At 37.0% G+C, this 25,793-nt stretch overlaps 1 long non-coding RNA gene across 4 annotated transcripts in view; it reads right to left on the bottom strand.

The window, feature by feature from the left end:
* The window catches only part of LOC110149289 (uncharacterized), a 136,500-nt gene that overhangs the window by 32,269 nt on the left and 78,438 nt on the right, over nt 1-25,793 (bottom strand). For 2 of the 4 annotated variants that reach the window (XR_011491491.1, XR_011491489.1), the window contains one exon: nt 17,886-18,089. The exons of the other annotated variants lie outside the window; for them this stretch is intronic. This is a non-coding gene — a long non-coding RNA (uncharacterized lncRNA). The remainder of the gene's footprint in view (nt 1-17,885; nt 18,090-25,793) is intronic. 4 annotated transcript variants of the gene reach the window in all.

The raw sequence follows: 25,793 nt of genomic DNA, 5'->3' as shown, positions 1-25,793 counted from the left end.
ACATATTGTACAGCACAAGGGATATAGCCAATATTTTATAACTTTAAATGGAATACAATCTACAATTTTTGAATTATGTTGTATACCTGAAACTAACATAATTTTGTAAATCAACTATAGCTCAATAAAAAAAATAAGGGAATCAAATTGGTTTTAAGAGAATAAGGTAGTGGTACAAATAAGATGGAGCAACAGCTAAGGTTAGCACTCAGAGTGCATTTTAGAAGCAGTGCATATTTCCTGTAGGAGAGATGCTTTTTTGAAAAAATTATTACTTTGGTTTTTCTTTTAGACATCAGGTACACAGACTTGGATCACTGAGTAATACATCCAGTGGAGCTAACAGCACATATTGGTAACCATGTGTGAAGGTAATGTTCTTAAAGGTTATGGCAAACTTTTTTTTTTTTTTATTTGGGGTTATTAGTTAGAGTAGTACAGGTAGTTTGGGAACGAAAAATTTCTCCTGTCACTTGAACTTCCCTACCTTTATTGGACCTCCAAATAGAATATCATTTAGGGGTGCTAAAAAGAAAAAAAGCTTACCTAATGCCTGAAGTATCCTATTACCACAATTAAACAAAACAAAATAAAAACTCTACAACTGAGAGAAGCAGGTCAGACAGGGAAAGACAAGAATCATGTGATATCTCTTATATGTGGAATCTAAAAAAAATGGTATATATATGCATATATTTGTGAAAACAGAAAAAGAGACACAGATACAGAAAACACACTTAAGGTTACCAAGGTTAGCACTCCAGATGTATTTTAAAAGTTGTGCATATTTCTGCAAAAGAAACGCATCTTTTAAACATTAACTTTGCTTTCTCTTTTAGACATCAGGTATGCAAAACTGGATCAGTGAGCATGTATAATCTACTTTTAGAGTATTTGGTTATTTATGCAGTTATATTCAATTATAGAAGGAGAAGACATGAGCCCACCACTCACAAGCACTTGACAAAAACAAGGCATACAAGTTTGGATGGGAGGGGAGTTTGGAGAGGAATGGATACCTGCGTATGTATGGATGAGTCCCTTTGCTATCCACCTGAAACTATCACAACACTGTTAATTAGATATACCCCAATTTAAAATTGAAAGTTAAAACAATAAAAAATAGAAAAAAAAATGCATATGTTTGACTCTAAGTGTCCTAAAAGCCAAGGAAAAGAAAGGAAAAAAATCAGTAACATGATTTGCAATATTCATAAAATAATGATAAAAGCACTATTCTTCAGTCTAGGACTAAGAAGAATTTTCCCCTAGTAGTCTCATAATGGGAGGATCAAGAAATGTGAAAACAATAACAGCAAAACCCCTATTCAACGATATCCCTAATAGCAAATTTCATACTTTTATTTACTTTGGCTGCGTTTATTGCATTGAATAGGGTTAGATTATGTTCAGTTCAGACCAGTTCAGTCGCTCAGTCTGACTCTTTGTGACCCCATGAATCGCAGCGTACCAGGCCTCCCTGTCCATCACAAACTCCTTGAGTTTACTCAAACTCATGTCCATCGAGTCAGTGATGCCATCCAGCCATCTCATCCTCTGTCGTCCACTTCTCCTCCTGCCCCAAATCCCTCCCAGCATCAGGGTCTTTTCCAATGAGTCAACTCTTCCCATGAGGTGGCCAAAGTATTGGAGTTTCAGCTTCAGCATCAGTCCTTCCAATGAACACCCAGGACTGATCTCCTTTAGGATGGACTGGTTGCATCTCCTTGCAGTCCAAGGGACTCTCAAGAGTCTTCACCAAGACCGCAATTCAAAAGCATCAATTTTTCGGCGCTCAGCTTTCTTCACAGTCCAACTCTTACATCCACACATGACCACTGGGAAAACCATAGCCTTGACCAGAGGGACTTTTGTTGGCAAAGTAAAGTCTCTGTTTTTTAATATGCTATCTAGGTTGATCATAACTTTCCTTCCAAGGAGTAAGCGTCTTTTAATTTCATGGCTGCAATCACCATCTGCAGTGATTTTGGAGCCCAGAAAAATAAAGTCTGACACTGTTTCCACTGTTTCCCCATCTATTTGCCATGAAGTGATGGGACCGGATGCCATGATCTTAGTTTTCTGAATGGTGAGCTTTAAGCCATCTTTTTCACTCTCCTCTTTCACTTTCATCAAGAGGCTTTTTAGTTCCTCTTCACTTTCTGCCATAGGGTGGTGTCATCTGCATATCTGAGGTTACTGATATTTCTCCCGGCAATCTTGATTTCAGCTTGTGCTTCTTCCAGCCCAGCATTTCTCATGATGTACTCTGCATATAAGTTAAATAAACAGGGTGACCATATACAGCCTTGATGTACTCCTTTTCCTATTTGGAACCAGTCTGTTGGTCCATGTCCAGTTCTAACTGTTGTTTCCTGACCTGCATATAGGTTTCTCATGAGGTGGGGCAGGTGTTCTGGTTATCCCATCTCTTTCAGAATTTTCCACAGTTTATTGTAATCCACACAGTTTAAGGCTTTGGCATAGTCAATAAAGCAGAAATAGATGTTTTCTGGAACTCTCCTGCTTTGTCGATGATCCAGTGGATTTTGGCAATTTGATCTCTGGTTCCTCTGCCTTTTCTAAAACCAGCTTGAACATCTGGAAATTCACAGTTCACGTATTGTTGAAGCCTGCCTTGGAGAATTTTGAGCATTACTTTACGAGCGTGTGAGGTGAGTGCAATTGTGCCGTGGTTTGAGCATTCTTTGGCATTGCCTTTCTTTGGGATTGGAATGAAACTGACCTTTTCCAGTCCTGTGGCCACTGCTGAGTTTTCCAGATTTGCTGGCATACTGAGTGCAGCACTTTCACAGAATCATCTTTCAGGATTTGAAATAGCTCAGGTGGAATTCCATCACCTCCACTAGCTTTGTTCGTAGTGATGCTTCTTTTTTTTTAAATTTTTTAATTTTTATTTTTTTATTTTTTTTCATTTATTTTTATTAGTTGGAGGCTAAAACTAAGATCATAGCATGTGGTCCCATCACTTCATGGGAAATAGATGGGGAAACAGTGGAAACTGTGTCAGACTTTATGTTTTTGGGCTCCAAAATCACTGCAGATGGTGATTGCAGCCATGAAATTAAAAGACGCTTACTCCCTGGAAGGAAAATTATGACCAACCTAGATAGCATATTAAAAAGCAGAGACATTACTTTGCCAACAAAGGTCCGTCTAGTCAAGGCTATGGTTTTTCCAGTGGTCATGTATGGATGTGAGAGTTGGACTGTGAAGAAAGCTGAGCACTGAAAAATTGATGCTTTAAACTGTGGTGTTGGCGAAGATTCTTTAGAGTCCCTTGGACTGCAAGGAGATCCAACCAGTCCATCTTAAAGGAGATCAGTCCTGGGTGTTCACTGGAAGGACTGATGCTGAAGCTGAAACTCCAGTACTTCGTCCACCTCATGCAAAGAGTTGACTCTTTGGAAAAGACCCTGATGCTGGAAGGGATTGGGGGCAGGAGGAGAAGGGGATGACAGAGGATGAGATGGCTGGATGGTATCACTGAGTCGATGGACATAAGTTTGAGTAAACTCCGGGAGTTTGTGATGAACAGGGAGGCCTGGCATGCTGCGATTCACGGGGTCGCAAAGAGTCAGACACGACTGAGCGACTGAACTGAACTGAATTACTTTACAATATTGTAGTGGTTTTTGCCATACATTGACATGAATCAGCCATGCGTTTACATGTGTTCCCCATCCTGAACCCCCCTCCTATCTCCCTCCCCATCCCTTCCCTCTGGGTCATCTCAGTGCACCAGCCCTGAGCACTTGTCTCATGCATCCAACCTGGACTGGCGATCTGTTTCACAGTTGATAATATAGATGTTTCGATGCTATTTTCTCAGATCACCCCACCCTCGCCTTCTCCCATAGAGTCCAAAAGTCTGTTCTATACATTTGTGTCTCTTTTTCTATCTTGCATATAGAGTTATCGTTACCATCTTTCAAAATTCCATATATATGCGTTAGTATACTGTATGGTGTTTATCTTTCTGGCTTACTTCACTCTGTATAATGGGCTCCAGTTTCATCCATCTCATTAGAACTGATTCAAATGTATTCTTTTTAATGGCTGAGTAATATTCCATGGTGTATATGTATCATAGCTTTCTTATCCATTCATCTGCTGATGGGCATCTAGGTTGCTTCCATGTCCTGGCTATTATAAATAGTGCTGCGATGAACATTGGGATACATGTGTCTTATTCAGTTCTGGTTTCCTCGGTGTGTATGCCCAGGAGTGGGATTGCTGTGTCATATGGCAGTTCTGTTTCCAGTTTTTTAAGGAATCTCCACACTGTTTTCCATAGCGGCTGTACTAGTTTGCACTCCCACAAACAGTGTAAGAGGGTGCCCTTTTCTCCACACCCTCTATAGCATTTATTGCTTGCATCTAGGTTGCTTCCATGTCCTGGCTATTATAAACAGTGCTGCGATGAACATTGGGGTACATGTGTCTTATTCAGTTCTGGTTTCCTCGGTGTGTATGCCCAGGAGTGGGATTGCTGTGTCATATGGCAGTTCTGTTTCCAGTTTTTTAAGGAATCTCCACACTGTTTTCCATAGCGTCTGTACTAGTTTGCACTCCCACCAACAGTGTAAGAGGGTGCCCTTTTCTCCACACCCTCTATAGCATTTATTGCTTGTAGACTTTTGGACAGCAGCCATTCTGACTGGTGTGAGATGGTACCTCATTGTGGTTTTGATTTGCATTTCTCTGATAATGAGTGATGTTGAGCATCTTTTCATGTGTTTGTTAGCCATCTGTATGTCTTCTGTGGAGAAATGTCTGTTTAGTTCTTTGGCCAATTTATTGCTTTGGTCATTTATTTTTCTGGAATTGAGCTGCAGGTGTTGCTTGTATATTTGTGAGATTAATCTTTTGTTGCTTCATTTGCTATTATTTTCTCCATTCTGAAGGCTGTCTTTTCACCTTGCTTATAGTTTCCTTTGTTGTGTAAAAGCTTTTCAGTTTAATTCGATCCTATTTGTTTATTTTTGCTTTTATTTCCAATATTCTGGGAGGTGGGTCATAGAGGATCCTGCTGCGATTTATGTCGGAGAGTGTTTTGCCTATATTCTCCTCTAGGAGCTTTATAGTTTCTGGTCTTACATTTAGATCTTTAATCCATTTTGATTTTATTTTTGTATATGGTGTTAGAAAGTGTTCTAGTTTCATTCTTTTACAAGTGGTTGACAAGTTTTCCCAGCACCTGTTGTTAAAGAGGCTGTCTTTTTTCCATTGTAAATTCTTGCCTCCTTTGTTGAAGATAAGGTGTCCATAGGTATGTGGATTTATTTTTGGGCTTTCTATTTTGTTCCATTGATCTATATTTTTGTCTTTGTGCCAGTACCATACTGTCTTGATGACTGTGACTTTGTAGTAGAGCCTGAAATCAGGCAGGTTGATTCCTCCAGTTCCATTCTTCTTTCTCAAGATTGCTTTGGCTATTTGAGGTTTTTTGTATTTCCATAGAAATTGTGAAACTATTTGTTCTAGTTCTGTGAAGAACACCGTTGGTAGCTTGATAGGGATTGCATTGAATCTATAGATTGCTTTGGGTAGAATAGCCATTTTGACAATATTGATTCTTCCAATCCATGAACACGGTATATTTCTCCATCTATTTGTGTTCTCTTTGATTTCTTTCATCAGTGTTTTATAGTTTCCTATATATAGATCTTTTGTTTCTTTAGGTACATATACTACTAAGTATTTTATTCTTTTTGTTGCAATGGTGAATGGTATTGTTTCCTTAATTTCTCTTTCTGTCTTCTCATTGTTAGTGTATAGGAATGCAAGGGATTTCTGTGTGTTAATTTTATATCCTGCAACTTTACTAAATTCATTGATTAGCTCTAGTAATTTTCTGGTAGAATCTTTAGGGTTTTCTATGTCGAGGATCATGTCATCTGCAGTGAGAGTTTTACTTCTTCTTTTCCTATCTGGATTCCTTTTATTTCTTTTTCTGCTCTGATCATTGTGGCCAAAACTTCCAAAACCATGTTGAATAGCAGTGGTGAGAGTGGGCACCCTTGTCTTGTTCCTGACTTCAGGGGAAATGCTTTCAATTTTTCACCATTGAGGAGAATGTTTGCTGTGGGTTTCTCATATATAGCTTTTATTATCTTGAGGTATGTTCCTTCTATTCCTGCTTTCTGGAGAGTTTTTATCATAAATGATAGTGATGCTTTCTAAGGCCCACCTGACTTCCCATTTCAGGATATCTGGCTCTAGGTGAATGATCACACCATCAAGATAATCTGGGTTGTGAAGATCTTTTTTGTACAGTTCTGTGTATTCTTGCCACCTCTTCTTAATATCTTCTGCTTCTGTTAGGGCCATACCATTCCTGTCCTTTATCGAAACCATCTCTGTATGAAATGTTCCCTTGGTATCTCTAATTTTCTTGAAGCGATCTCTAGTCTTTCCCATTCTGTTGTTTTCCTCTATTTCTTTGCATTGATCGCTGAGGAAGGCTTTCTTATCTCTCCTTGCTATTCTTTGGAACTCTACATTCAAATGAGAATATATTTCCTTTTCTCCTTTGCTTTTTGCTTTTCTTCTTTTCACAGCTATTTGTAAGGACTCCTCAGACAACCATTTTGCCCTTTTGCATTTCTTTTCCATGGGGATGGTCTTGATCCCTGTCTCCTGTACAATGTCACGAACCTCCATCCATAGTTCATCAGGCACTCTGTCTATTAGATCTAGTCCCTTAAATCTATTTCTCGCTTCCATTGTATAGTCATAAGGGATTTCATTTAGGTCATACCTGAATGGTCTAGTGGTTTTCCCTACTTTCTTCAATTTAAGTCTGAATTTGGCAATAAGGAGTTCATGATCTGAGCCACAGTCAGCTCCTGGTCTTGTTTTTGCAGACTGTATAGAGCTTCTTCATCTTTGGCTGCAAAGAATATAATCAATCTATTATGGTGTTGACCATCTGGCGATGCTCATGTGTATAGAGTCTTCTCTTGTGTTGTTGGAAGAGGGTGTTTGCTAAGACCAGTGTCTTCTGTTGGCAAAACTCTATTAGCCTTTGCCCTGCTTCATTCTGTACTCCAAGGCCAAATTTGCCTGTTACTCCTGGTGTTTCTTGACTTCCTACTTTTGCATTCCAGTCTCATAAGGACGTCTTATTTGGGTGTTAGTTCTGAAAGGTCTTGTAGGTCTTCATAGAACCGTTCAACTTCAGCCTCTTCAGCATTACTGGTTGGGGCATAGGCTTGGATTACCGTGATATTGAATGGTTTGTCTTACGAATAGAGATCATTCTGTTATTTTTGAAATTGCATCCAAGTACTGCATTTCGGACTCTTTTGTTGACCATGATGGCTACTCCATTTCTTCTAGGGGATTCCTGCCCACAGTAGTAGATATAATGGTCATCTGAGCTAAATTCACCCATTCCAGTCCATTTTAGTTCACTGATTCCTAGAATGTTGACATTCACTCTTGCCATCTCCTGTTCGACCATTTCCAATATGTCTTGATTCATGGACCTAACATTCCAGGTTCCTATGCAATATTGCTCTTTACAGCATCGGACCTTACTTCTATTACCAGTCACACCCACAACTGGATATTGTTTTTGATTTGGCACCATCTCTTCATTCTTTCTGGAGTTATCTCTCCACTGATCTCCAGTAGCATATTGGGCACCTACCGACCTGGGGAGTTCCTCTTTCAGTTTCCTAACATTTTGCCTTCTCATGCTGTTCATGGGGTTCTCAAGGCAAGAATACTGAAGTGGTTTGCCATTCCCTTCTCCAGATTATGTTAGCCTATGTCTAAATATAAACTAAATGAAATACAGACATTATAGGACAAAACTGTCCTGAACTGATTGCTTTCAAACTCTTTGAGTGAAAGATATATGTAAGTTTCAGTGGAATTTAAAATAGTACAACATTTGTCTGGCTCCAGATTGTCCCAGTTAATAACAACAACAACAAATACACGATTACCCATACATCCCAACAAAGTCAACAAGTTTAGAAAAAGACTGTAATTTGGATGATTTTGCTTATGTTCTTCTTGGTTTACCACTAAAATGCTGCCACTTCATATACTAAACTGATTTTATAGTACCTGTTATGCGCTAGGTACTATTCTAAGTGTTGAGGATATAGTAGTGAGCAAAACAGACATAATTTCTTGCCTTGATGGTGTGAGTGAGGGAGAAATCAGTTGTAGGTGAGTTTAGAGAGGCAATTTGGGTACGGATAGTGTAGAACCTTGTAGGAGGCATAAGGAACCTTGACCCTGAGCAAGACATGTACCTATTGGAAAGTTTGGAGTAGAGTGACATGATCTCATTTAAGAAGAAGCAATTTGGGACAAGAACACAAACTAGGAGATCAGTTTAGTGAAATATTCAAAGACATGATAAAAATTAGAAAGAATAATTTCAAGTCTGTTTCTCCCAGATCACTATTCAATCCCTTACCCTTTCTACTAAAACGTCTATTACCTTTCCCACTTCTACACTCTCAGCTGATGCTTATTTCATATTTCACTGAGACCCATCAATGCTATGCACTCTCACCACCACTTCTATCCCTCAATCCACATCCATGCCCATTTATTCTGCCTTCCCTTTGGCCACAACTGATGAAAAGGCTATTCATTCTCCTTTTACTTGTCCACTAGTTCTATCTCCTTCCACCTACTCAAGGACATTGCTCCAGAAGTCTCTTCTCGCTATTGCATCGTCATTTTTTACTTCTTTTGGGGATCATTCCCACAAGCACATAAATATGCTAATTACCTTCCCAATATTAAAAAAGCCCCTCTTTTGGCCCCAATCCATCATTCAGGTAAAGCCCTATTTCCCTAATCCCCTTTATAGCAACAATAATACAAAGAATAATTAATTCCTTTCCTTTGACCTTTCATAACATATTCTAGTTGAGCTTTCACCCACACCACTCCACTGAAACTTCTGTTGAGAAGTCAGCAATGACTTTCACGTTGCTAAATTCATGACTAGATCTCAGTTCTCAACCTACTTGATCTATCCACAATAGGGGACGCATTTTTCTAGATTTCTGGCACAGCCCTTCTCTTGGCTTTCCTCCTCTGTTTCCTGCTTGTTTTGCTGATTTCTCCTTATCTCCCATTAAATATGGGGCTCAGTCCATGGAGCTCTTTTTCTTTCTGATTAGTTACTCCTTTGGTGACCTCTTCGAGCCTCAGGACTTTAAATACGATTTGTATGATAAAGGTTCCAAAATTTATACTCTAGTTTTGAACTACTCTATTAATTCTAGACTTCCCTATCTTCAATTGGACATCTAATAGTCTTCTCAAATATACAAAGCTCAAGGCAGATTTCTGATCTTTCCTCTAAACCTGTTCTTCCAGCATTTCTCCCCATCTTAGTAAACAGCAACTAGATCCTTTCAGTCTAAAACCTTAAGAGTTTCTCATAGACTAACAGTAAATCCATTGTCTTTACTTTCACAACCAAAAACCTTAGAGTCTCTCATAGACTAACAGTAAATCCATTGTCTTTACTTTCAAAATGTTGCCACTTTCTAAACATATCTAGAGCTTAGATATGCTTTCTGTTTTCACTGTTCCACTGCCAGTACCTTGGTTTAATCCTCCATCATATTTTGAATAGATTATTGCAACAGCTTACTTAACCAGTCTGCTGATAGGTTCCATCCCTTTACCTTCTTATAATCACTTCTCAACCCAGTGGCCAGAATGATCAAACTTAGTCAGATCATTTCATCTTTCCACTCAAAATCCTCCAGTGGCTTCCTATTTCATTCACAGCAAAAGTCAGAAAGTCCTCAATGGCTTAAATGGCCTGACACAATCTGGCAACAATTTGAAAGTCTGACAATAATGAATATTGGTGAAGTTGTGAAACACCAAGAGGTTTTTTTTTTATGTTTAAATTTAATTTTAAAAATTTGCTGGTGAGAGTAAAATGGGTATAATCACTTTGGAGAATAAAGTGTTAATAGCCAATGAAGCTGAAAAGGCACACTTTGACTTTTGGAATTTTGCTCCTGAGTTCATACCTAGAAAACCTCACACATGTTTAGAAGGTGACAAAACAATAATTTTTATAGCAGCATTGTATGTAGCAGCAAAAACTGGAAACCTTCTTGAGGTCTATTTACAAGAGATGAATAAATAAATCTTGGTAAGCTTATACAGTAAAGCACCACTAAGCAATAAAAATCAAAGAACTAAATTAAAGCTACATGTGTCAACATGGAGAGCCGCTCAGAAGTCTTCACCAGCTTTAATGCTTTATTTCCTAAATAGGGTAGTGGTTTCACAGGTGTTTGTTACATTAGTCCTTATAGCCTCTGTATGCTTGCAATATATCATAATTTTTAAAGGATTTAAATGGTAAATTCATAGAATATGGGAACAGTGCAGAGGAAAGCTTGCTGAGGGAGGGGCATTGATGGACACAGGGATGAACATATACAAATCATGTCTCGGGGTTGAGGAATTTAATCTTCATCCCCTTCTTCTTCATCCCATGTGGTTTTCTTGGTTCAGGCTTTCATCTTTAATAGCCTCCTGTTTGTTTTCCTTGTTAGAGTCTTGTTCCCCAGAATTTATTGTTTACACTTTTGAGTGGCTTGCACAAATCCAAATCTGGTCTTGTCAGTCCCTCTACTTGTAAATCTTAAAAGACTTCATTATTTAGAATGAATATAAGTAAATTTCTTTACATAATATTAAGAACACTCTATAATATGAACCCAAGCCTCCTTATTAATATCTGTTCCCACATATTTCAGTTCTGTATTCTTGCTAACATCCCTCATTGTGAGCATCATTTTCTCACACTTGAAAACATCAACATGAAACACAGTCATGACTTCTTTCTAGCTTCTTTAGAGATAGCAAGTGCTTCCTGCCCTGTATTTATATACAATTTTGTACATAGCTCTATTATAGCATCATATTGTATAGGATTTTTACTAGACAGTTATATTTTTGTTTCCACAATATGAACTACTAAAAGTCAAGGATAGTGGGCTTTTTTTTGGTTGTTATTGTTATTTCATTTTCTGTATCTACTTGTTTTTAAATCTCTAAACATGCAGCTCCTACCAAGATGTTTAACACATAGCAGGTAGAAATAATCATTTGCTCAATCAACAACAGAATGAATAGAGGTTTTAACTTAGCAGTGTTGTAGGTAACAACATTAGAGCATTAAGTGACATATAAACCCAATTTTCAAGTTCTCAATTATCTGGTTGTTTCTGCTCACTAATTAAAATGCTATTTCAACTTACACATATCTTCAACACTTACTAATTTCAAGAAAGATAAAAAAGAGGCAGGCACTGTTTTGCTTACGTTAACTAAGAGGAGTCACGAATTGAGCTGGTGTTATTGCTAGGGTAATTAAAAACTGTTACACTGATGAAATACGAGGATATTTGAATTTATTTTTGAAAATCTGGATTAACAGAATACTAGCTTTTGTTCTGAAAAGATACACAAGATGCTGTGGCTCCCTCCTTCATTCTCAAGATGTGTGCTGGTAAAACCTAGAGGTATATGGTGTTACTGTAAGGCCACACTATAGAGAATGGGGACTGTGTCAGGACTAAAACATCTGCACAGGAAAATCTGCTTTCTTTAGTTTTTAATTTTCTAACAATTTAGAATTATTTTATAATTTAGAGGGAAAGACTCTACTGCTTTTCCATTGGTTCCCAGGACAATTGCATATGGTAATTTACATTTTTGAAAACATATCAGTTTGGATATTCACTGAAAACTGGACAAATTCCACATTTTAGAAATAACCAGTTATTATTCAAGCTCCAACTTCCAAATAGCTTGAATATTAAGAACTGGTTTTAAAAACCAAACCCACAAAGTGCTCCAGGAATTATAAATCATTCTTCAATTGTCAAACACCAAGGCACTTCAGTTTAGAAAAGAACCAAGACACTTTCTAGTTATTAAAGTCTAAATTTCTTAACCCAGTTTCAGGCTGAGGATAAAACCCTCTAAAGACACAAAAAATGCAACAGCCCTCATTTTTTCTTTTCATTTTTTGGCAGAATCTTTCTTATGCATTCTCTAAGAAACAGGTATAAAACTGAGTTACTAGTCATTACTGATAGAAGTGAGAGGGAAGCTGATGATGTGAACAGAGCTGAAGGAAACTTGTCTAGGTAATCAAAATACCAGACTTCCATTTAGATCCCTGAATAGTTCCCAATTTTTCTGAGGTGGTTAAGTCCATTTTCTGCATTATTTCTCAAACACATTAGGATATTGCTACCATGTGTGTTTTAGTTTTTGTTACTGTTTTTATAATTTACCCTAATTGAATGAAAAATGAGGGCATGAAGTACAGCATGTGGGTTCCTGATTCTTTTTCTCCTTTAGCCTGACAAGTTAAGCGCAGATTTACCCCGTGCTGATTCTTGTAACACTTTGTAGGAGGCCCTGATCTAGCCATCATTCTTTGTTAACTTCCAGACAACTGCTAGCCATGTTCTTGAATGGGAGAAACAGAAGGTTTTTGGAAGTTGTAAACCAAGAGTTTCAACTGTCTGATCTTTTAGTTTCCCCTGACAAAGGCCCAGCTCAAAACGAAAATTCACCAAATCAGTAATCATCAGGTCTCTAACATTATTCACTTTATTTTGAAACTTTCTCTTTTATCTCTGTTAAGTTTCTTCAACATATCACTTGAGTGAGGTGAGAATATATGATCTTGCTATAAATATCAGCTTTACAAATAATTCACTGTGAGTAGTATAGGATGCTAAATTCAATTTGTGGTAAATTTCAATATTCCTATTTGAAAGACTGGCTTATAATATTAGGACTTTTATTAAATAACTTCAAACTAATAAGAGTTGCTTCTAGACATGCAAAACTGAAGACGTGAGAAGCATGAAAGAAAAACTAATTCTTCACTATAAACACATTTGTGCTGCTTGAGTTTCTTGCCATATAGATCCAACATCTACTAAAATTTTTTGTTTTATTAAAAGTTTTTCAAACTGTATTACAGACACTAAGTACAGAGTATTTGCTCTCTTAACAAAGCTAGAAAGAATTAAAAGGCTTATCTAAAGGATTCAGACATGTCAGATTTGGGAAGCGACTCAAAAGCTAATATTCCATTGTTTCCCTATCCATTTGCTTCTCTTCCACACCACATTCAGAATTAGTTACAAATAGATTTCTATTTCCAACATCCATCTCAGAGCTTTCTTTATATTTTTATTCCTAGATAGCTACCCAATATTTATTTTATTTGAAGCATACTTTAGCTGCTCTTGATTATGTTTTTTTTTCCTAAAATGATTTTCCCTGGTGACAACTGAAACTCAAGTGATGATTACAACAAAAGAGATTTTAAGAGTTTTTCCAGAACCAGGGTCATTGGTAACATTTCCATAAATCACACACAATCTCAACACAGGCCATCTTACAGAGAAGCCTCACTCTAATAAGCTTAATATACAGAGGTTAAAATAGCCCCGTTGTATTTATCTTTCACTGTGCAGCTTACCAAAACCAAATTTCTGTCATCAACAATTATTAATCATCCATATGCCCTGGAGAGAATTTTAATAAAGTATTTTATGAACTAGGGATGGGGGGATTCAGGAGAGACACAAATATGATCCAAATTTATAAAAGGAGATGGGGGTCCCTATTACTCCACCACATCTGTTTGCCACATGTTCATAAATCACATCAGTGTTTTGAACATTTCTCCTAGCACCTTTCTGTCACTCTGATTCTATAGTTCATAATTTTACCCCTCCTCTCTACATACACACAAAAGTTCTCATTATATTTCAGGCTTGAGAGTGACATTTGACGAAGTACTAAGTCAAGCAACTGCAGCAAATGACTATGGCTAGTGCCCAAGGGGCCTCCAGTTTCGTGAGATTTGGTCATAGTAAGCAAAAGTGGGAGCAAAACGTCTTGTTTATTCTTAAGAAGCAGAGAAATAATAAGAAGACACTAATGACCACTGCCAAACCAAAAAGAAAGCTGCACTTTGAGTCTGAATCTATGAGATAAAGTTGCCAAAAAGAAAGTTGCCAACTTAGATAAAGATAATTTCCCCTGCAAATGGAATCCTTGGAACTACCGTGGATACTAAATTTATTTTCATCTTCCAGTGATAATAATGCATGTCTGCATGGAGTGCAGCGCTTGTCCTCTAGGAGTTTGCCATCTCTGACACCCAAGACATGTGAAGACAGAGCAACAGGATATAAGGCTATATTTTCAAGACAGACTATGTGACCTGTCAGTTTATTTAATGGGGGGCGGGGGGGGAGTAAGTAAACTGAAGATACAGAGAAAGTCAAATTAGACGAAATTAGACTCTCTGGCTCAGTCATTATGGCTAGTAAACTTCTCCCTCCCCTTTGCTTCAAATCTAGCACTGTTGAATGGAACACACAACCATGAAAACACACATATCCATATTTATGCTTGAAAACAAAAAAGAAAACCACATGAAATGAACAGTCAATCTGAAGCCAGAGCAATGAATGGGAGCTAAAGCCAAATGGGCCATGCAGCTATGGGACCTGGATATTCTAAGTCACTGAGGTTTTCACCCAAGAGGAGAGAGTTGGGGGGAAAAGCAGGGGCTTCCAGGCCTGTGGGTGTGGAGAGCTTAGGTGCATGCTCAGCATTAAAGTAGGAGCCTAGAAGGGATTAGAGAAATTTCTTACACTGGACAGGGAATTTGGTAAGAAAAATGGATTGCCTGTCCTAGTTAATGGTTTAAAATTAATCATCCAGGAGAAATCAAAACTGATACTATAAAGGAGTAGGGGTTGAATTCACATATTATGTTTGGCAAAAGAATTTGAAGTCAAGAAATCATTGTTAAAACTGGTTGGCAGTTTAAACTGCCAACCCAAGAGATTGGCAGAGGTAGATGTAAAACCACCCACAATAATGACTTCACAATCCTGAACCATGACACATCTTTTGAAAACAATCTGAAGTTAGATTCAGCCAAAATTTGAAGCACTTTGAGAGAAGGAGAATTCCTGAGAGCCAGGAATGTCAATAAACAGGAGAATTCACATGTTAAAACTAATAGAACCATGTAAAACAAGTTTGTTTTAAATGTTCAAAGAAATAAATAAGGAAAAAATAAAAATTACAAGGACAGCATCTCCTAAAAAGGAAGATGCAGTTTTGAAAAAGACTAAAGTAGAAACCCTAGAAATGAAAAATACTGCAATTGAAAGGAAAAGTTCAACATGTGAACAACCCAGTATATGAAACATAAAGAGGTAATTAGGAAATTTGAAAATAGATATAGAAAGAAATTTAAGAAATTCATTTAAAATACAGTAAGACATACATACATATATATATACACATATATAAGGAATATAATACATATATGTATTATATATATGTATATAATGTATACATATATAAATATATATAAGGAAAGGAAGGAAACAATGTATATATATATATGTTATATTGTACTGTATTTATGTTATTTCTCAATTAGTTAACTACAAATTCATTGGTAAATAAATAAATTTATTGCAAATATAAAAGGTGAATGGATGATAGAATGAGAATTTCTGATATATGCATAATAAACCTAATAAATTCCATCAGAATGAGAGATTGGGAGTGATGCAATACTCTGAAAATGAATGAAATCATAAATGTTCGTACTCAAAAAGTATACATTTCTGAGTAACGTACCTTGAAAAAAACAGTTAGAATATCAAGAATTAAATTTTAAAAATTAAAAAAGTTTCAAGTTGTACAAAGATTGAGACAAGTGATATTTACAGATCCTTACTAAAATGGTACCAAAAATATACTTTGGCAAGAAGGAAACTGAATATAAAAGGAAAGGGTGTGGTGGAAGAACCAAAAATAGGCAAACAAACAAAAAAAGTCAAATGCTTTTTGATAATTCTAGGTTTCAATGTTTAAAACTAATAGAACCATGTGAAAACTAGTTTATTTAAAATAGACTAAAAAATAACATATTAATATAAAAGAATAAGGTTCTTGCCTTATTTTAAGAGGACAGAATTATCGACTCATCTCAAAACTTAGGTTATATATATGCTACTACTTAAAAGTAATGCTTGTTTCACATGCTAGTAAGGTTATGCTCAAAATCCTTCAAGCTAGGCTTCAGCAGTACATGAATTGAGAACTTCCAGATATACAAACTGGGTTTAGAAAAGGCAGAGGAACCAGAAATCAAATTGCCAACATTTATTGGGTCATTAAGAAAGCAAGGGAGTTAAAAAAAAAAACTACTTCTGCTTCATTGACAATGTTAAAGGGTTTAGAAAAGGCAGAGGAACCAGAAATCAAATTGCCAACATTTATTGGGTCATTAAGAAAGCAAGGGAGTTAAAAAAAAAAATCTACTTCTGCTTCATTGACAATGTTAAAGCCTTTGATTGTGTGGATCACAACAAACTGGAAAATATTTAAAGAGACGGGAGTACAAGACAACCTTACCTGTCTCCTGACAAAACCTGTATGCAGGTCAAGTAGCAATCGTTAGAACTGGACATGGAACAATGGGTTGGTTCCAAAAATTTAATTTATATTCAGAGAACATCACATGAAATGCTGGGCTGGATGAATCACAAGCTGGAGTCAAGAATGCTGGGAGAAATATCAACAACCAGAGATATGCAGATAATACCACCATAATGGCAGAAAGCAAAGGGGAACTAAAGAGTCTCTTGAGGAAGGTGAAAGAAGAGAGTGAAAAAGCTGGCTTAAAACTCAACAGAATTTGCTGTATGGCTCCGGAAACACAAACAGGGGCTCTGTATAAACCTAGAGGGGTAGGATTGGGAGAGAGATGGGTGGGAGGTTCAAAAGGGAGGGAATATATGTATACCTATGGCTGATTCATGTTGAGGTTTGACAGAAAACAACAAAATCCTGCAAAGCAATTATCCTTCAGTTTAAAAATAAATAAATTAAAAACACACAAAAAACTAAGATTATGGAATCCAGTCACATCCCTTCATGGCAAATAGAAGGGGAAAAAGTGGAAGTAGTGGCATATTTTTTTTTCTTGGGCTCCAAAATCACTGCAGAGGGTGACTGCAGCCATGAAATTAAAAGAATCTTTTTTCTTGGAAAGAAGAAGAATACACCTAGACAGTGTATTTGCTGATAAATGTCCACATCGTTAAAGCTATGGTTTTTCCAGTACTCATGTACAGAGTTGGACCATAAAGATCATAACATTGGACTGTAAAGAAGGCTGAGTGTGGGGAATTGATGCTTTTGAATTGTGGGTGCTAGAGAAGACTGTTGAGAGCCTCTTGGACAGCAAGGAGATCAAACCATCAGTCCTAAAGGAAATTGACTCTAAACATTCATTCAGCAAAGGACTGATGCTGAAGCTGAAGCTCCAATACTTCGGCCACCTGATGCAAAGAGCTGACTCCTGGAAAAGACCCTGATCTGAAAGACCCTGATCAAAGATTGAAGGCAAAAGAAGAGGGAGGCAGAGGATGAGATGGTTACATAGCATCACTAAGTCAATGGACATGAATCTGAGCAAACTCCAGGAGACAGTAAAGGACAGGGAAGCCTGATGTGCTGCAGTACATGGGGTCACAAGGAGTTGGACATGACTTAATGACTGAACAACACTCGACGAATAGAAACAGAATGCATAGCTCACAAACTTAGGCAAGAGATATCTTTAAAAGAATGAGGTGAGGATGGGAATAAACTCAATCAATGCAATAGAGGAAACAACCACTCTCAGGTCTGGGTCTTTTCATTGCTTGTTGTAGTTTAAAGTAAGTCAATAAAAACAAGGTATTATGTGCATTTTCAGGAATTATAGTAATGATGAAGCATACATGCATGTGTGCTCATTGGCTTAGTTATGTCTGACTCTTTGCAGGCCTGTAGCCCACCAGGCTCCCCTGTTCATGGGATTTTTCCAGTCAAGAATATTGGAATGTGTTGCCATTTCCTCCTCCAGAGGATTTCCGACCCAGGGATCAAACCTGCATCTCCTGTGTCTCCTGCATTGGGAGGTGGAATCCTCACCACTGAGCCACCTGGGAAGTACAAGAAAAATTATACACAGGATTTTTTAATATTAAAAAAAGTAATACACTTACAGCAACATAAACACAGAAGAAGGAGCAAAGTGAAAGAGCTCAATAAGTGATAGACACCATTGTTATGTTTAAACATTTAAAAATTCAAATTTCAGTAATATACAGCATAGGAAATATAGTCAATAATATTGAAATAACTGTGTATGGTGACATATGGAAACTATTGTAATCATTTAAATGATCATATTGTGATCATTTCATAATGTATAAAAATATTGAATCACTATGCTGTACCTCTGAAGCTAATATAGTATTGTAAGTTATACAGTTTAATAAACTATGGATAAAATATGATTGATAGTCATTAATATGGCATTAAAAAAAAGAAGTTTAAACTTCCCAAAAGAAGTCCTCTTCCAAAAGAGAAGAAGCAGCAACCAGTTGAGATACGCAGATGAAGAGGCAGATCTTGCATCTTCTCTGATATGAATGTCCAATGTGATTACAAATTAACATTCTAAATTTACAGGTAATTTGGCTATTTTTAGGAGGAGCCAGAACAGCAAAACACTGAAACACTGCTGACATTTATCATATAAAAATAATAATTGTAAACAATGCAGCGAGGGAAAAGGATAAACAAAACTCTTGCAATTTAATTTGAAAGGATCGCAGGTTCATTTGAAAGCTGGTACCACTTTCTAAAAGGTGGGAGAAAATTCAGCTTTGATATCATGCAAGAAAAACATTAAACATCTTCAACATCCAAAGTGCTCTCTTTATTCTTAGAAATTTTTACAGAACTGTAGATCATTTTCATGATCTTTTTAAAAAAAGTCTACTTTGTTTAATAATTTTTTAAGGACTTGTATTTCTTCTTCTGTATCATAGAATTTGAAGGCCTGAATAATGTCATTTGTCGCTGTTTTCCCCACATAACTACCATGTACCTTGAAACATTAAAATTGGTCTGTGGATGAAAAGTTGAAAATAATTTTTCTGAAAATAACTGACATTCATGAAAAGAGCTGTTTAAATTCAGTAGCACCTTTCTCCCCTTGTCACAGAGAAAGACAACCCTTCTCTTTACCTGTTTTCTTACCCCACCAAACAGAAATCAGAGAGGAGCTAAGAGTAAGATTTACCAAGGAATGTATGCTTTCAATTTTTTAAGCTAAAAGGCTTTAGATGCTTTAGGAGTAGATCCTTCTGACAGGAACATCAAATATCCCTAGTTTTGAATGTATCAGACACATATAGTCACACTGCCCCATTATTCATCCAGAAAGCTAACTACTTTGTTCTTCATTCAAAAAGTATGTTAGTTTATGATAGATATCAGTATCAAGAATTTTAATGGACAGAATTTCTCTCCAACTGTCTACTGTACATAAAAAGCAAAAGGCAACATATACATAATATTCAGTGATACATATTCTTACTGAAGCCTTGGGTGTTTACTTTCATCTTCTCTCTCCCATCCCCATACCACTTCTATGCATCTCTTGTTACCATGCAGCAGAGGACTGCATGACAAATCACTGTCTAAATATTACTATTCATTAAGCCAAAGACAGCTTTATTTTGAAGAGTGGCTTAAAAATTGCACCTTACTATGTATATAAAACTCCTTAAGTGCCAGATGGTTTCATTTCAGCCTTTAAGTTGCTGATCTTCCCATGACACTTGCCAGAAGAAAGTTTGGGACACCTCTTCACATGTTTCTTGAAGTAGCCTCTTGATACTAAGGAAGCTTCTCCAGATGTAACTCAGTAAACATAATACCTTGAAAACCATAAATAAAATGGCCTCAGCTAAGCTCACACCAGGAGACTGTCAGCCTGTAGGAAAGCTTTTTTTCCCTCCAGCAAAACTCAACAAATGAGATAGCAGAGAACTGAAGGTACAGGGTGTAGTTCTTACTCTGTTTATACACTGGAATCTTCCCAGATGACCTGAATATGAATTTCTCAGGAAGCAGGTCAAGACATTGGTATTTTTCTTAAAAGCTCCTTTTGTGATTCTAATGTTCAGCCAGATTGAGAACCAGTGGGCTATGGGGCCCACTGACACTAGGATCATACTTTCTTCTCAAAGCAAAAAAGCTCCACATGTATATTGTTTTCACAAAGATAGTTATAGATAAGCAAAATAAGGAGGGAAAAACTTGATATGCAATTTTGATTTCTAGAGATGGTAGTTATTACAATCCTAGTGTATTTTTTTTCCTTATTCTTTACTTTGCATGCCTGTATGAAAATACGTGTGAATAAACACCGCTTTGTTTCTTGCATTTTTATATATTTTCATATATCATAAAAGTATTTAGAATCATGATTTCAGAGACAAAATGGCTGATAATGTAGGGAAGAAAAGGTCAGTGCAATTTAGCCTTTATTTTCATAATACCTAACTCCAAAAGTCTAGTCAATCATTAGAATGACCTTATCAGCAGGAAAGCATTAGCTGACTTATTTTCTCTGCCTCTCCTTCCCCCTTTTTCCCCACCCTTCTTTTTTTTAAGGCTGTTGTTTTTTCCTTTTTTAAAAAAAACTGTTGACCATATCTTGGGGCATGTGGGATATTTGTTCCTAAACCAGGGATTGAATCTGGGCCCTGTGCATTAGAAGCACAGTCTTAACCACTGGATCTCCAGGGAAGTCCCCGCTCCTTCCTTCTTTCCTTCCTTCCTTTTCTCCCTCCCTTCCCCTCTCTCTTCCTTCTTTCCTTCATGCCTTTTTATTTTTGAGAAAGTTAATGTATAAAAAAGATTGAATGTGGAGACAGTGGAGCCTTCATACTTTGCTGGTGGAAATATAAAATAGTACAGCCTCTTTGGGAAAAAAGTTGGCATTTCCTAAAATAAACAAAGAATTACCATACGATGTAGTGATTCTACTAAGTATTTACCCCTCCGCAAAATTAACAAACACTCTGACAAAAACTTGTATACAAATGTTCAAAGAAGTATTTCTTTTATTAGCCAAAAAGTTCATTACCTAAATGTCCCTCAACTGATGAAATAATAAATAAAATTTGATATTTCATAACATGCAGTTTGTTCATCAATAAAATGAAATTAACTACTGATACATGCTATAATATGCTAAGTGATGAAAAGCAAACACAAAAGCCCATATATTGCATGATTACATTCATATAAAATGTTCAGAATAGGCAAATTTATAGAGACAGAAAGTTGACTGATAGTTCAGTTCAGTTTATGTGAACTGAATGTGGAGGTGGGTGGTATAGAGGAGAAGGCTAATGAGTACAGGGTTTCTTTTAGTGATAATGAAAATATTCTAAAACTAGATTGTGGTGATGGGTGAACAATGCTGTGAATATGCTAAAAAACACTGCCACTGTAATAAGGACTGTAGCCTGCCAGGCCCCTCTGTCCATGGGATTCTCCAGGCAAGAATACTGGAGTGAGTTTCTATATTCTCCTCTAGGGGATCTTCCCAACCAGGGATTGAACCCATATCTCCGGTGGCTCAGGGTAAAGAATCCACCTGCCAATGTTGTTCTGAGAAAAGTCCTCATTGAAAAATTTCATTCCCGTGATTTATCTTCCTGAAAAATATAGGGTCATAATATTTTGGTTGGCAATGGTTGGGAGGTGTGAAAGAGGAAGTTGGGGCTGATGAGAGTTGTGGGGAGTTATAAAATAGAATAGCATTTTGTATTGATAAGGAGGGACATAACAGCAAATGCCTACTTCTTTCCTGACTGCATGTTGTGGTCAACTTGATTGAAGACAGATTTAGAGTCAGCTTGAGCTGCAGGGTTTCAATAAGCTGGTCAAACTCACTCGTTGAAATTTCATTAGGACACTTGGAAATAGCAATTTCAGATGTTTGGGGGATTTTTCTCTTCCCTTTCGCATTCACGTGGTAAAAAATAATGTAAAATTTTCAGGCCAATCATAGATTGCTTGGGTATATGTAATAAGGAGTCTAGCACCAGCTAATCTCCCAGGGCATACATCCCAGAATTGGGGGGTACATCCCCTTAAAGTACCATCAAAAGCCTCATAAAGGGAGGGCAAATGGTGCGTTAATCTTGGCAAAAAACCTGAAAGCATTTCCCATTATTTTTATATTTGAAGTGATTTAAGAAAACTGGGAAGAAAAGGTAATTTTAAAGGAGTTGTATAGTTAGTACTAGCATAGGGGGAGTCTCAAAGTTATATTCATGGTCCATTCAAGAAGAGTCTTCTGTTTAGAAAATGAGTGATATAGAAAATAAATAGTTTATTATAAATGACATCTATAACATAAACTATTATCATCTCTCAGAGGCGTATGCCCCTAACTTAAGCTATGTTCACTCTTTCTTTTTTTAAACAAATGGCCCAGAAATGGCTAGTCCTTATCAAAATGCAATCCTAAAAATTAGTGGTCTTCAAACTAGAATTGTTCTACTTTTTAGAGCAGTTTTGGTTTGGAGAAAACTTGAGCAAAAAGCCAGAGTTTGCATCTACTTTCTCTCCCTGCCTCCTATTCTGTATACAGTTTCCCGTATTATTAACAGCTTTCACAACAGCAATATATTTGTTATAATTCATGAACCAATACATTATTACTAACCCAAAGTCATAATTTACATTAGGGTTCATTCTTTGTGTTGCATAGTTCTGTGGGTTTTGAAAACTGCATAATATTATGTATCCATCATGGCAATATTCCATAATAGCTTCATTGCACTAATAATCTATTTTCCATGTATTTATCCCTCCGTTTCTTCCTCCAAAGCCCTGGCCACCACTGATCTTTTTATAGTCTCTATACTTTTGCCTTTTCCAGAATGTCTTAAGTTTGAGTTAATACAGCAAGTAACCTATTCAAATTGACTTTTTTTACTTCAGTTCAGTTCAGTTCAGTCGCTCAGTCGTGTCCGACTCTGCGACCCCATGAATCGCAGCACGCCAGGCCTCCCTGTCCATCACCAACTCCCGGAGATTACTCAAACTCATGCCCATCGACTCGGTGCTGCCATCCAAACATCGCATCCTCTGTAGTCCCCTTCTCTTCCTGCCCCCGATCCCTCCCAGCATCAGGGTCTTTTCCAATGAGTTAACTCTTTGCATGAGGTGGCTGAAGTACTGGAGTTTCAGCTTCAGCATCAGTCCTTCCAATGAACACCCAGGACTGATCTCCTTTAGGATGGACTGGTTGAATCTCCTTGCAGTCCAAGGGACTCTCAAGAGCCTTCTCCAACACCACAGTCCAAAAGCATCAATTCTTCGGTGCTCAGTTTTCCTCACAGTCCAACTCTCACATCCATACATGACCACTGGAAAAACCATAGCCTTGACCAGAAGGACCTTTGTTGGCAAAGTAATGTCTCTGCTTTTTAATATGCTGTCTAGGTTGGTCATTACTTTCCTTCCAATGAGTAAGCATCTTTTAATTTCATGGCTGCAATCACCATCTGCAGTGATTTTGGAGCCCAGAAAAATAAAGTCTGACACTGTTTCCACTGTCTCCCCATCTATTTCCCATGAAGTGATGGGACCGGATGCCATGATCTTAGTTTTCTGAATGTTGAGCTTTAAGCCAGCTTTTTCACTCTCCTTTTTCACTTTCATCAAGAGGCTTTTTAGTTCATCTTCAATTTCTGCCATTTAGCAACATGCATTTAAGATCCCTTCACTTCTTTTCATGGTTTGATAGCTCATTTCTATTTCTTGCTGAATATGTATTTACCATAGTTTATTTATCCATTTATCTGTTGAAGAACATGTTGATTGCTTCCAAGTTTTTGAGTAAAACTGTTACAAACATTTCTGTTCAGGTTTTTGTATGGACATAAATTTTCAGCTTATCTGGATAAATACCAAGGAGTGTGATTGCTGGATCTTATGATAAAATTATGTTTAGCTTTCTAAGACATTGTTAAATATCCAAAGCAGCTAAACCATTTTGCATTTCTACCAGAAATGACTGAGAATTCCTATTGCTCCATATTTTTGTCAATATTTGGTGTTATCAGTGTTTTGGATTTAACCATTAATAGTTGTAGAGTGGTATCTTATTATCATTTTAATTTGCAATTTCATAATGACAAATGAGTTTGAACATTATCTCATATACTATGTACTCGGTTGCCCAGTTGTGGACAACTCTTTGTGACCCCGTAGACTGTAGCCCACCCGGGTCCTCTGTCCATGGAATTTTCCAGGCAAGAATACTGGAGTGGGTTGACATTTCCTTCTCCAAGGGATCTTCCTGACCCAGAGATCAAACTTGCATCTCCTTCATTGGCAGGTGGATTCTTTTACCACTGGACCACCTAGGAAGCCCTTATTTGAAAGTTTATCTTCTTTGGTGAGATGTCTGTTCACATCTTCTGCACACTTTCTAACTAGGTTGTTTGCTTTATTATTGCTGAGTTCTAAGTGTTCCATATATGTTGTATGAAGGTGAAAGTTGCTTGGTCATGTCTGACTCTTTGCGATCCCACGGACTGTGTAGCCTACCAGGCTCCTCAGTCCATGGAATTCTCCAGGCCAGAATACTGAAGGGGGTAGCCGTTTCCTTCTCCAGGAGATCTTCCCAATCCAGAGATTGAACCTAGGTCTCCCACATTGCAGGTGGATTCTTTACCATCTGAGCCACCAGGGAATGCCTTATGTGTTTTGCAAATATTTTCTTCCAGTCTGTGGATTGTCTTTTCATTCTCTTTTCACCCTAATCCTAGTGTTAGCATAGCAACAGGCACAAAGCAGAACCAGTAAATGGTAATTGAATGAACAAATAAATCAATTAGGGTCCACTTTCCTCTAGGCATTCTTATTGCTGGCTGAAAGTTTCTTCTAAGCATAGGAAAACCTAATCACAGATTAATGCCTATTTTTAAAATCCTTTTCCTAAAAGGTAATGAGCTTCTTGAAAAAAACTGAAAAGTATTTGAGTATTATATTAGCTTCAGATTATCTCAATAGGAAACCTATGTCTCCTATTGGGAAGTCCAGTAGTGAGGAGATAGTAACAATCCATTTGAGGAAAAAGAAGAAAGTATGTTCCCATATAAAACTTTACAGAGTTTAGAGTAAATAAGAGAGAGGGCCAAATCCTAACCACTGGACCACCAGGGAGAGAGTAAATGAATTTATTATTATAAAGCAGGTCACTTCACAAGCATTTTTTTTTTCCTGGACCATTTGTATGAAAACAAATTTGGCTTCATATTTTATTTTTCTCTATAGAATCATTTTCCATAAATCCAGGGTTTTCTAGCAATTGGTTATTCAAATCTACATAGGTAAGTCTGAAAGCTCTTTTAACTGTTTATAAGATGAATATGTCACTAATAATAGGAAGAGGAGTTGTACTTCACTAAAACCAGTTGTTACATTTTGAAAAGCTATAATTGATGTGCTATAAGAGTCAAAGCATCTGTGCCTCTTTTTCTGTCCTGCATATAGGGTTATCGTTACCATCTTCTTTTTTTTTTTTTTTTTTCATTTATTTTTATTAGTTGGAGGCTAATTACTTTACAACATTGTAGTGGTTTTTGTCATACATTGAAATGAATTAGCCATGGATTTACATGTATTCCCCATCCTGGTCCCCCCTCCCACCTCGTTACCATCTTCTTAAAGCAAAAACCACTACAATATTGTAAAGTAATTAGCCTCCAACTAATAAAAATAAATGAAAAATAAACATTAAAAAAAAAGTCAAAGCAGTGATT

This window comes from Odocoileus virginianus, chromosome 15 (assembly GCF_023699985.2).
Source record: "Odocoileus virginianus isolate 20LAN1187 ecotype Illinois chromosome 15, Ovbor_1.2, whole genome shotgun sequence".
Taxonomy (NCBI): Eukaryota; Metazoa; Chordata; class Mammalia; order Artiodactyla; family Cervidae; genus Odocoileus; species Odocoileus virginianus.
The sequence above is the reverse complement of the archived record's forward strand: the minus strand, read 5'-3'. Positions and strand labels throughout refer to the sequence as shown.